At 37.5% G+C, this 13,613-nt stretch overlaps 1 protein-coding gene across 4 annotated transcripts in view; it reads right to left on the reverse strand.

The window, feature by feature from the left end:
- Positions 1-13,613, reverse strand: part of CALCR (calcitonin receptor) — a 161,009-nt gene that overhangs the window by 129,474 nt on the left and 17,922 nt on the right. The gene's annotated exons all lie outside the window — the stretch shown is intronic.

Raw genomic sequence — 13,613 nt, forward strand, 5'->3', positions numbered from 1 at the left:
CACTGCTCAGTAAGTTCTCTGGGATCTAGGAAGACCACACTAAGTTCTCTCAGGGGTGCCAATACCAACCAGAGCTGCCCTGCCTGCAACCACGGCCCCAGGGAGTACAGGCAGAGTGAACTGCATCACTGAGGACATGAGTTTACCTTTCCTAAGTGGGCTGGGATCTCCCAACACTTATTCAGAATGAATTAAATTATTCATCTGCTGATGAACTACCCATCTCATTGCAGCTGCAGATTCACTCAGGTGAACTTTATTTACCATCCAGTTTCTGATGGAGACAGGGCTGTGCTGGCTGGGTTCTCCACACTAATGTGCAGTTGTGCAGTCCACTGTAACCAGTAAATGCCACTTGCCAAGAGCTGTTTGTCTTGTGACAGTAACAGTACTGTCCTAGTCATGACACAGGACCTCAGGAAACTGATGAAAAATCCCTTGCAAGGGGAGCCATTATACTATGGCTCATACTCTCTGTAAACCAGACCACAAATTCAGCAGATGGTGACATACCTTCCCATTAAAAAAAATCCCTTGTCCCAAGTATCTATGGCAAACTGATAAATACCAAATAAGTCCCCTCTACTGGGAATGGCTGTTTTCCTGGCCAACACATCAAGCATTGGACCAGGGATGCTGAAGGCCATGAAAATGAACACAAGTTTAAAAATGATTTTTGAGCGGTAAACTGTAAAAATTAATACATAGCACAGAGTGAGCTCTGAAAACATTGTTGTCAGAAAAGCATTTCAGAAACTCTGAAGAGGATCCTACTTACATGCCATATAGATTGAGGAAGCTTATTCCACACCTACAGTTTCTGCCTAAAAAAAACATTATTATGCTTTCTGTCACAAGTTGAAAGCAAGCCTCCATTATCTAGATGTCTCCTTTGCTTGAGTTTTGTGTGATTTAGATATTATTCTGAGTACTGACATTTCAAATCTACAGCTTGAGTTGTGTTTTAATATTCCAAACATTCAAGGAAAAGTATGGGCTCTCTAATCCAAATGTTAATTAGGCTTTCTGAAAAGCATTGAGATGAATTCTGATCAGCACTTCTGCATTAGCTTCAGAGTTGAGTTTTATAACCATATGTAAAGATGAAAGAACTGATCAAATGCAGAAACTGCTGATTTAGAAGGTTAGTATTACAATGGGTAATTTATTTATGAACAAATTTACTTTTTCAGTCTTGCATTGGTCTGCAAAATCAGATCTCAGTAAAAGCATAAATAAAGCACATTCTCCCAGTGGCCTGTTTGTTGAGTGAAGCTGGCTGAGGAGTAGCATTTCTGATTTGTGAAAAAGTTTTGGTGGGAAGCAGAGAAGGTTATTTGGTTTACTCCGAATCAAACAACAAATCCCTTTTTTAATTTCCCACGCACTGGAAACCGAGAGAATATTTCATTCTGACAATCCCAGCACATGAAACTTCCTCCAGGAAATAACCTCACTGCATGCAGCAGCTGCTCAGTGAAATCAACATTCCTGGTACTGTCACGCTTGCTAATCACCCACCTTGCTTTCCCTGGCAGCTGCCAGGGCGCCCCAGCCCCGCTCACAGCCCTGCAGCTACACCCAGCCATACCTCTCCACAACTGGCCACAAATCCCTCATTTCCACAGCTTTCAGGCTCCAGCCTATGGAGACAGAACCTGCCAAGACTCTCAGCTCTAAGCAGAGAGTTGGGAAGCCCTGGAGCGTGTGGGTTTCTTAGGGCCTTCACTATTGGGAGTGCTGGCCCACCCTGGGCCACCAGTACACCCGACTGAATGTTTATTTAACATAAATATTTGCAAAAAACCATTTTGATTTGGGGAAAAATTAATCATTAGTTCCCAGGTCTCTGGTATACACAAGTCATTCCTCTTCAGAATACAAAACATGAGAAACCATAAGTGGCAGACCGACCTCTCTGTCTTCCAATGCCCTTATTTTCCCTGAAGGCAGGTATCTATATGGACACAGAGAAGAGAAATGGAACCTCTTTATTGTTGCCTCCTAGTGAAACAGACTCCCATTAAAGGCAATGTTTTTTATAAGATTCCAGAGTACGAATTATTCCAGCACGGAAAAATCTGCCTTTCCTAAGCTTATGAGAAAGATACTATCAGTGTAATCCTTGATTTAGAATCATAGACTGCTGTATTTCATGGTATTCTTAGACTGACTTCAGATTAATATTAGCAAGATGCATTTAAAATGATGAATTTACACATACATGTTGTAAAACAGTACTACAGTTGTTCTTTTCTAAAGTCCAGTTTATAGAAATAGAAAACTGTTAATGAAACTTTGGAATGAGCGCAATACAAAATGTAGCACATTCAAGAAAGACACTGAGATTACTTTTATACTACTGATTCAAACATGCCCAAAACAGTTCCCTGGCACTAAGGCATGCAATAACCCCCACATATACTATTCAACTGTCTTGCCTTTGAAAACAGAGTATCTGTCACATCCCAGCTGCCTATTGTGCACATCCCAGGCCCATGTCAGCTCCCAAACTTCATCCAGCAATTCTTGGGAGAGCTCTAAATCAGCTTAGTAGAAGAGTGTGCCAGAGGCTTCTCCAACAGTTTTTAAGTATGGTGGTATTGCTGTAATTGGGAATGTAGCCTGAGATACACAGACACTTAGGAAGCCTTAAAACTCTGAGTTATTTATTGGAGAGAACTACATAAATACCACTCAAGTATGCCATTTTTTTTATGGTGTCAGAGAGCCACTGGAGTGTGATATGTATAATCTGGGTCAGTCACTAATGAGGGAAAGCCAAATGAGAGGCTTAAGTGCAGCATGTTAACTAGGAGCCTTAATTCCAATCTTTCAGGATTTTTCTGCCATGTAAAGGCAGTTACCCACAAAAAGACTAGATGTATGCTAGAATGACAAGTCTTGAATCTGTATGCAAATTTTCGGCCAAAGGAAAATAATTATTTCACTGAAGTGTTTTGGTTTTCCATTGGAAAGTGTCATGATTCCAGTAGGATTTTTTTTGTGGCACCACATGGGGGAAAAGAATTATCATGTTATTTCTGCTGCTATGCTGAGATGACGTACTTTAGTCTAATTCCTCAGACAATTTTCTGTACGTGCCTGACCTGCTATACAGTCTCATGTGAACTGAGTCTGCAATCCCCCCATTCACATTTTTCTCTATCAGCTAATTAATACCATTCAATAAATGATTAAAAAATATTATAGATTCAAATAAAAATGTCTTGCATCTGCCTAACATTTCTTATTTGTGATACTTTTGAACTTTTTATGCCCTATAAAACTTCTGGTTATATTCTAAATTATCAAAATTTTTCACTACTGGAATCGATTGCTGAACATCTTTATAACCCTATTTTTCTTACTCCTCAGATGAAACAAAAAAATGGAAATTAACACACCTCAAAATTATTGATTCTATTGTGACACTATACATTGTTTAAAATTATTATTGCTCTTATACCTATGACAGTTCAGAAAAGTCAAATAAGGTTCATATTTTCAGCCCAAATGATTTTTCTCTTTGAATAATATTAACACCAACATTAAATTTTTAGCTAGTACAGAAATAGTACTGCAAAGTCTACCCACATAAAGATGCACATATCATTTGGAGGACAGACCAGAAGACATCAGAATTGACACAGATGATAAAATTTTACTCACAGAACTTCCAACAGTCTATTAAGTACATGGTCACAAGCCTTCTTTCACCACAAGGAAAAACTGACAGGCTTGAGGTAATGAAATTATTTGTGTAAAGTGATAAAGCAAGTCAAATCTTAATCATGTCACTCTAAATCCCAATCAGATATGCGTGCATCCAGTATATGCACTCTATGTAAGCACACGAAGTTCATAAGGAAGACAAACAACTGCACACATTTAGCTACTCATTAATGTCAACTTTTATTGGATTCTGACACATGACATTCAACAAAGTAACTTTTTTGCTCTGGAGTTTCAAAATGACATGAGCAAAAACTTGTACAGAAGCCTTTTTGTTTGTGCTGCTCACAACTCATACATTTAAAAAAATGGAATTAAAAATCTTTCAGGGTGGTAAATTTAACATGTTGTGCTCTTTATTATGAATACATGTTCATTTCATTGACACCACTATGCCCAATGCAAATCTTTCACAATGCCTGCAGACTCTTTCAGCATTCTTGTCAGAGCACCATATATACTTGCATAATAAGGGCCAGGATAATTATAAGGGACACAAGCTTTACATGAGTAGTAGTTGTCATCAGAGACATACAAGCTATAGGGCCTCTTGATATTCCAATAATATTACATGCAGTACAAAATGTCAAACATTTTGCTACCTATTCCCTGGAGAATCTTCTTAAAGTCAGGCTGCATTAGATATTCTGAATTTATTAATTTTGCCTTCCTGTGTATTATATTATCCTTATACAGTTCCCTTTCATCCTATAATGGGATTTTAGGAAACTATTCCCACATTCTGTTAATGCCATTTCAAAAAATTAGTTTGCAATCAAACACTCAGTCAAACCTGACTGCAAATGCTACTACTGAGAAGTCTCTATCACAGTCACAATAAATTTAACCAGCAGAATTTGCAGAGGAAAAAGTTGTTCTTATTATCAAAGTGAAAATGAAGAATTCTCTCAAGCCAGCAGGAAGTATAGATATAATCCTAAATCTGATGATTACTTCTTCAGATACAGAACTGCTTAAACTGCACCATTGCTCCTTGGTGTAATAAATATTGAGAAAAAAATGTGAATTTTGAGAATTTTTGCTATGTAGCCATTGCATTAACAACATTATATCTCAACATTAAACATGCTTACATAGTCTGGATTTGAAAATCTGAGCTACTTATCCCCTAAGTATTTTACTGCATAATATTAATTCAATAAATTGACAATAAATTGTATTTAAGACTAAGTTTTGATGCACCATCAAAAGGAAGTTTTGGGTAATGTGAAATGTTTTCATTCTAATTGTACTGATTATAAGCTAGGATATAGTCAGACTCCCACTCTCCACCTTGCATTAATAACAGTATCCTGTTTTTCAAGGCTGAGGATATCCTGTGTAACAAGTGCAGAAATATGATTCTGTAGTAACATTTTAGAAAAGAATACACTCAAAAGTCTATGTGTGAAAATGGTCACCACAACAAAAGTGTCCTCCAAGTTTGTTGTTTTGGTTTGTATTTTTTTGTAAAAATCAGAGTCATGCCCTTGTAAGTGTGAGGGCACAGCTTACAAAAAAGCACCACTGAAACATTCTAAGTATATTTTTGATATTTTTGTTATTTTATTATAATTCGTCCTAAGAAGTTAATGTCAATATAATCTGTAATTAGACTGCAGTAACCAACAAATATTGTGGAGTTGTAATGCCTTATATCACAAGAACAGAGTGCAGTATAGATGCAATACAATGCTTTACAATGGAGCTAACAAGTAAAAGAATAGAAGAAAAGCAGACTAGAAGGGAGACACTGGAGTCCATAAAATAAATGCTACACATGGAGATAGGAGTCCACAGAATGAAGAGGAACTATTCATGTAGGTATCTATATGAACATAACATATAGGCAGGCATGACAGGCTAGAAAGGGATGTGTGTTGCACCGACTGACCCTCAAATACATAGGACCAAATGGTCATATGTAAGGCAACCTGTTTACACACATCGCTTCGTTTCTGAATAACACTGTCTTTTCGAAATGGAAAGAAAGCCAGTTGTGTTTGAGTTGCACCAGAGTCTCTAGTTGGGATGATCTGGTGCAAGACCTGCACTGGTTTGCACTCTTGGTCAGCAAAGGAGCACTAGGGTTAAAGAGTCACTGGCCAACTGAGAAACACCTTTATGACAAGACACAGAGCAGTTCCCTTGGATAGATAAGAAAATTTAGTCCCTTTTACATAAGCAAGAACTTCCACACTTAGAATCTGACAAACTTAGAAGTTTTCAGAAAGGCTGACTTCAAGAGGATAGTTATATTTTCTACAAGTTTTATTAAAGGAGTACTTTTTGTACCACTGTGTATCGTTTGAACACTACTGCAAAGTGATGCAGTAATGTCCAGGTTGTTTTTAATGGAGATTTTGATGTGAACAGCTTGTTAATAATTAAGACTCAATTACAACCCAACACCCAAAAAAGATGCCAGAAGTACAGCAGAACTTCCCTTCTGATCAGGAATCAGTCTGACTTTTATTGCTGCAGTGACTGATTCATCAAGAATGGCATGCATTAATATGGTGGCATACAAGCAGGTCTCTTGATGCAACTCAAAACTGAAGCAGGTCAGGGGAAGAACTTCCCTGCTCCCAGTGCAGCCACAACAGCTACTTGTATGTTGAACAACTGCTTGTATGTTGAACAAGGCCTTCCTTCTGCACACAAATTAAACAGGTACTTTTGATTTCAGGCTTTTATGCCACAATAATTATATCCTTTTCCTTGAACAAATTTTAACTAAAAGAGAATCTGCACACACCTTCCCTTTCCCTTTGTGATCTGAAATAAAAACTATCTTCCCCTGCAGGACTTCACAGAACTCATTTTCCTTCATTTCTGAGATCTGAGATCCACATTAAACCTCTATTTTCAATATCAAAACCCAGTTCTGTTCCTCCTCAGAATCCCATTTTATCCCAGATCAGTTGCTTACATGAAAAGGACTGATACCAGGAAATGAATATATTTTTAGCTGACTTTAATGTGACTTAGCAGCTGGAAACAAGGACAACTTGTTCCATGAGAATGCCACACTCCATGGGCACTAGTTTGGAAAGTATTGATAGAACTTTAAATAACCTTGTCCAGCTAGACATGTTTTCCAGGAACCTTTGCCACATTCAGAGCTCCAGTTGGCCTTCACATGCCATGTAATTTTGATTGTAACAGCTCCCTCACACTCAGAACAGAGTTGTCAGCAAGAAAAATCTCCCACATCAAAAGGGGAGACAACCCCAGCCAGCAGAAACAGTGGGAGGTTCTGCAGGCTCTCCATTGTAGTGATGCAAGGAGATGCAGAAAACAAGAAAATGATAGGAGTCATGCATTTAATAATTCTCTAAAGAGAATAAAAAGAATTTGCTTACAATTGTTCACAACCAAAATTATATATAATGTTTTCATTGTGCAGTTATATTAATTATAAGAGAGCGAGGAACTAAAGCAAGTTTTCCAGAGAAGCTGTGGATGTGCCATCCCTGGAAGTGTTCAAGGCCAGGTTGGATGGAGCTCTGAGCAACCTGGTCTAGTGGAAATTGTCCCTGCCCATGGGGGACAATTGCATGTCCCCCATGGGCAGGGACAATTCCAAACCCCCATGGCAAGGGGTTTGGAACTAGACAACCTTTAAGGTCCCTCCCAACACAAATCTTTCTGTGATTCTCTGATTCCATAACTTTAAGTCTTCAGACTGTAAGATCCTTTTCACTTTTCACTTTTCCAAGAAATGGTGTTGTGGAGTTTATAGCAGCAATTCTTAACCTATGCTACATAAAGTACGACTTTATCCTTTGGTAAAATACCTGTAGATCATCATGATACTCGTTCTTCTCCTGCAAAAAACAGCTGGAAATTTGCATGTTCATGCATTTTTCCCAGTTGGTTTCTTCTACATGTGTGAGACTCTCGTATAGGGTTAAGTGGTTTTTTAAGAGTTTGAGGAACTGCAAGCCATAGGCTTCAATTAACTTAACAAACACAGAAACAGTTATAAGCCTACAAAATAAGTTTTGCAATGTCCCATAGCATTATACAACATGTGAACTACTAACAAGCTATCTACACCATTGAAGTGAGGCCTTTGCAGATGACTCCTGATGCCAAGCTGAGAAGTACAAAAACCTACAGCATAATAAAACAATCAGGTAGGAAGGATCTTTCTGTTTCTTGGTGTTTCTATTGGGTTTTTTTTCATTTCTATGATTTGGAAAATTTCTCACATTAGTCATAGTCTGAAAGGGATAAGATTTTCAGTTCCACACCCTAAAAATGTTGACATTGACTATCCCCATTTTTCTGACATTCAGTAAATTCACCAGTGTAAGTTTAAAGCTACTTGCCAGGTGCTAGAAATGAGCACAACAGAAAAGTTGTTTTGGTTGATTACCGTTTCGAAATTATCCATTTTCCTCCTAATACAGGTCAGTGCTAGCCAACACTCCCCTTTCCACACCAGGGAGAAAAGCATCCATCAAACCTAGCAGTAACTTCACTGGGATTTGTCTTTCCATCAGATGAGCAGAGTCTGTTTCCTTGTTAGCTGGGGTACCTGCAGCACCGTGGGAATGCAAAGCGCTCTGTACAGCTCAGCTGCACCACTGACTCACAGGGGCAGGGAGTGCTGTGCTTTGCAGACCTTTGAGCAGTACATCAGATTAAAAAAAAATGCCCTTCCCCCTTATACTTGTTTATTTTTATACTATAAATATAATTAAGTTCATTGGTGAGCTTTTGAGTTCACCTTCCCTTTGCTATGAGAGATTTAGCTCCCATACAACCAAAGTAAAACCAGAGGTAATGGAAAGATCAGCATTGTGCCATATCTGCCTGGTAGCCATGCATGGGTTAATTCTGGTGACATTAAGACCCAGAGAAGCTTCAGCAAACCACCTAAAGGGGATGTAAAGCCTAGTACACAAAGCTAAAAGTATAACCCAATTTTAGCAGAATATGCAGTCATATTTCAAGCTTGTATTATTGTACAGGAGAGCTAAAGAGCATATTAACTTCCCTATAGTGAGCCTAATTTCATTTTCAACTGCTTTTTCTCACTTCAAATTTGCAATTCAATGCAATCAATTTCACTTTGGTTAAACAGTTTAATGTGCTCTAATAAAAACAGGCAATTGATATTCTAATTCTGTTGTATTGAAACTAGCACTGTATTATGAACACACATGACAAAATATAGCAAGTACTATGACAGCTACTTAAGGACATTTTTTCTTCAGTTGTTTGTATGAGATAAAACAGCAGCCTTTATTGCACTTTTAATTTCAAAGGGTTAGAAGGTACTTTACAAATTGCATCTTTAAATACCAAATAATCCTAAATTTTGTTTCTGAGATACACCAGGGTAGTCTTCCAACACTTCACAGCAGTACCATACCATAATTTAAGGACAAGTAAATACTTTTTGTGCACTAAATGTGTCTGGAATCTGCTGACAGGATCTTGGTCAGCAGGGAAAGACTGCCATTCCAGTTTTATTGATGCTGCATGGAGAAAGACTATATAGAGGTGCAATAGAATTTAAATATCTGGATTTGATAATTTTTCAGAAAATCTTTCCTGAGGAAATCTCAAAAACTTCCTGCTTTCTATTGACTGGAACAGAGGAAGCCAGGAGAAGAATGAAGTGTTTTCTATGTTTTTGTTGTGTGTTTTGTTGTGGTGCTGGAAATCGTTTCATACAGCATAGTTATCTGTCTAAATAATCTCACAAAGAAATAAACAAACAGAACCACTAAGTAATGTCCTTAGTTACCATTAACTAATGAGAAGAATCTTGTTTTTGACTGTTCTCTGTGTTTAGTCATCAAACACACCAGCAGTATTGGTTCAGTTTTGATTCTGGACAAAGACTATCATCTAAGAAAACACCCATTACACTCTTGTATTCCTTGCTGACTTTCCAGCATGATTTCAATAATCTTGAAGCTTATAAATATTGAAATCTGATGAAATCACCATCTGATACATCAGATGTCAAATCAGGCCAGTCCTTTACCTTCTGGGGCTTGACCTTTCTTGACAAATTTTCATTCATGCAGAGGCAATCATGCTGAAAAGGGCTGAAGAAGAATGGAACACTAAAACACCCAAAGGAAACCTGAGTGTACCCATCGTTTAATGCACTTGGATAAATCCCTTAATTTGTGTGTTTGAAACCAGATCTTCTGAGAATCTAAATCTTGATTTTCACTCTAATTTTCCAAACAAATTTTCTGACGCATTCCTTTGTTGCCCTCTGAAATTATGAAAGCTCATGAAAATATCAAATAGGAATACATTTAGAGTTGGTTTACTTGTCTGATTTTTTCCAGGCAGATCATTATATTCAAGGCAAAGGTTTTTGAATTATATTTGCAAATGCGAGCAGGATCACTTTCACAAGGATTAGTGGATTTGCATTGATGAAATATTGCAATACACAAGACATGTAATTATTAGTCTCACAGTTGATACTTCTCTCCCTTACAAGTGCTACCTGCTAGCATTGATTTACTATTTTTTTCTTCTGAATTAAGGCCAGATTAATTATCTTACAGAAAGCCAAGCTTATTTATGAATCAATTACCTCCTATGTGTGTTTTATGCTCTTATTTTTCTGCATTTCTCAATAAATGAGAAGCTATTAAATTTGGACAAACATTTTTACAGATCAGTTGGTAGGCAGGCAACAATGACAGTATTGAATTATTTCCATAGAAATGAGCTCATTACCTGTGTCTGTTTGTGGCAAAATAGTTTTAAATGTGTTTTGCATATGTGTTGCCAATCTGGTGGGCAGAGATAGTTGCAGGAAATGTAATTAATAGATAAACATGAAACCAAGTAGGGGCACAAAACAGTTGCGCTCTGAACTGCTCAGTTATTTTGTTAACTTATCCCTTGTCTAAATCTCGATCAATAAATCAAGAGTAACATCAATATTTTTTTCTCAGAATTGCCCACTCTGGCTATTTCACAGGAATATTAAAAACTTTTCTGAACTATGTTGGTTTTAGTGGTGATTTCAGCTGAAGCACAATAAGATCCTGAGGGCTTGTAAAAATATCAAGTCAGATATGTGAGCAGAAATCACATAAATCATGCCTTAAAAAGGAGCATGACATACCCAGGTTGGTATAGTAAGCAATAATTATTAAACACCCAGACCGTGTCATAATATGAAAAAAAAAATATGCACTTGCTCAAGCAAATATTCACCTCTTCAAATCACACATTGCTTTGCAACTTCACCGTCAATAACTCTCTTCCCTGAGTCAAGACCACATCATTTTCAGTAAAAAGACAAAGCAACTGAAAGGTACTTCAAGTTAGTAAGTTCAAAAGATAAACCAGGATCAAATACTAATTATAAAGCAGAAGCTGCTACACATGTGAAGTTTGCTTTCTTTTTACAAGTTTTATATTTTAAAGGACATAAAGGAGGACACAAATTTGGGGGGCATTTACAAACAAACAAAATAGAAAACACCCCAGTAATCTACTGGATAGCCAAACATCAATACAGCAATCCAGCCACAAATCTATCTGGGGTATCACCAAATACAGATGTAATCTAAAGAAATATTACCATCAAGCAAATAGTATAAGAGAAAAGGCCATAAAAGGGCCTTCACAGTTGTTTTTTTTTTGGTCAGCTTTTACAGTGCAGCTATTTATTGTGACCCATTACAAGACTCAAGCTCCAGAACTGAGATGTCTAGAGAGACTTTTGCCAACTTGAAGACCCATACCTATTTATACATTCTCTTTTTACTTAATCAACGTACAATTTTTAAAAAATTCCTTTTAAAATTAATTTCAAACTTCCCATGTACTTGCTCCAGTCCATCTTCTAATCTCTTTCATACTTTCTCTTTTAATATCAGGATTTCTTTTGAATCCATGTTTTCTTCTACTATCTAATAACTATGTCTGCCATAATTTCTTTATTCATACTGAACAATGCTGTGTCAAAAGCCTACTTGACTCATCCTATTATCTCTTTTCCTGCCCTCTCAGTCTCTCAGCTTTACTCACATTTCTGTTTTCAAAGTTGATCTATAAAAAACTTTCCTTTCCTGATTATAGCCCCTAATTTCATTCAGTGCCTGTTATAATTTCTTAATTAACTAACTATATAATTAAACTTTGCTGCATTTTCTGAAACATCTGCCACAAAAGAAATGCTACAAATAAACTTGTGGTATTACTGAATACTTTGCTATTAACTACAGTCTCTCATAAAACTATCTCTGTTTCTATCCACATGGAGTACATCTGTCTCTTGGCTTAGCTGGTAAATCTTCTGGGATGGGAACAGTGTTTTGGTTTGGTGTTTGAAGAGCCCTGAAGAGTAGGTTTCAGCTACTTCGAGACAGATGATAGTTTAAAGAAACTTTAATAATTCATAGAGAATGTTTCCTGTAGAATCTGACATAACTAATTCTGCATTGAGGCATTCAATAATTCTTCCTTTCTTCAAACTGGACCTCAGTTTGCTTAAATATGGGGGGAGTCTGTCCTACAGACCACTTATTAGCAAGCAATAAAGAGTACCTTTATTGGAAAGAAAAGAAACTTCCCTACATGACCCTCCTCAGGTACCTGCTCAGCAATGTTGGGCTCTGCACCCCTCAGCCAGACCTAGCACCAAGTTGCAACATTTGAGGATGTGAAACATCCCTGGGGGCTGTGTGAGCACAGCTCTCCATGCCTGCACAGTAAGCTGTGACAGATGCACTGAACAGGCTGCTGATTTGTTAAGCAATTGCCACAGAGCTCGAGTTATGATTACAGACAGTCCTTGCTACCAGACACCTACTGCTTTAACATCAGCAATGAAGATGAGTCACTCAAGCAACTTGGGAGCATCATTGAGCAGGGGCAGAGACAAATATCTCTGTCTGCTGCAATGGTCTATTCTGTGACATCTAAGAGAGCACTGCCCCGAGGTGTTCTCTGCTTTATTATCTCTCTCCCTCATGTCTATCTCAAATATTGGAACTCCATTCCACCTGTAAGTTCAAAGGAAGAAGGAATTTTGTCCCTTCATTTTCCTCCAGCTTATTTCAGAAGACTATCTGTCTATCAGGCCTGAACCATTATTTACTGGGGTCCCTCCTCTGATGCTACTAATTCAGCTCCTCTGAGCTTTTTCCAGACAGCAGCAGCAGATTTATAAATTGGCTTGATTCATACACTGCCACTCACACTCTGAAGGGTGGCTATGATCCTATCCTATGAATTTCAGCCTGGTACAACCTGGGAAAGTTATGGTTGGCAGCAGATAAACAGATAGGTCTGTCTGCAGACTTGGGAATATGACTTTGCACTTCACATTTGGTTAGAAAATTTCCCTTGTAGTCCTCAGACATATTCATTTAACCTGGTAGTACTTTTTGACAATTGCACTAAAAAAGGTTTTCCCATACTTTTGTTTTAAATGGAATTTTCTAGCTCTGGAAATATTGTTTCTATTTATATATTTACTAGCAATAATCCACATCCTTTTTTTACTTTTGTCTTTTGGGGAGTTTTCCCTGGGATAGATTGTCCCAGGCAAAGTAGTCAGGGATGGAAGAAGTTTTAGAGGTGGACTCTTTGATTGGTGTGTACGTGAAGAGCACAACACTGAGTGCACATGTATAAAGAATATAAAAACAGCTGTATTCCCCTTAAAATGATATCTTGAACACAATTTTGGATTATATATATGTATTCAGAACAAATAACAGAAGAAATGTAATGGGCCAGTATCTTAAACTTACTTTTTTTAAACTTCACTTCTCAGTGACCTCTCAATCTGATGCAAATTGACAATATAATCGATTTATTACAGTACCAGGATTTGTAGATACAACTAGACCAGTTTAGATTGGCAGAGGACA

The sequence above is a fragment of the Molothrus ater genome, chromosome 1 (assembly GCF_012460135.2).
Source record: "Molothrus ater isolate BHLD 08-10-18 breed brown headed cowbird chromosome 1, BPBGC_Mater_1.1, whole genome shotgun sequence".
In the NCBI taxonomy this organism is placed as follows: domain Eukaryota; kingdom Metazoa; phylum Chordata; class Aves; order Passeriformes; family Icteridae; genus Molothrus; species Molothrus ater.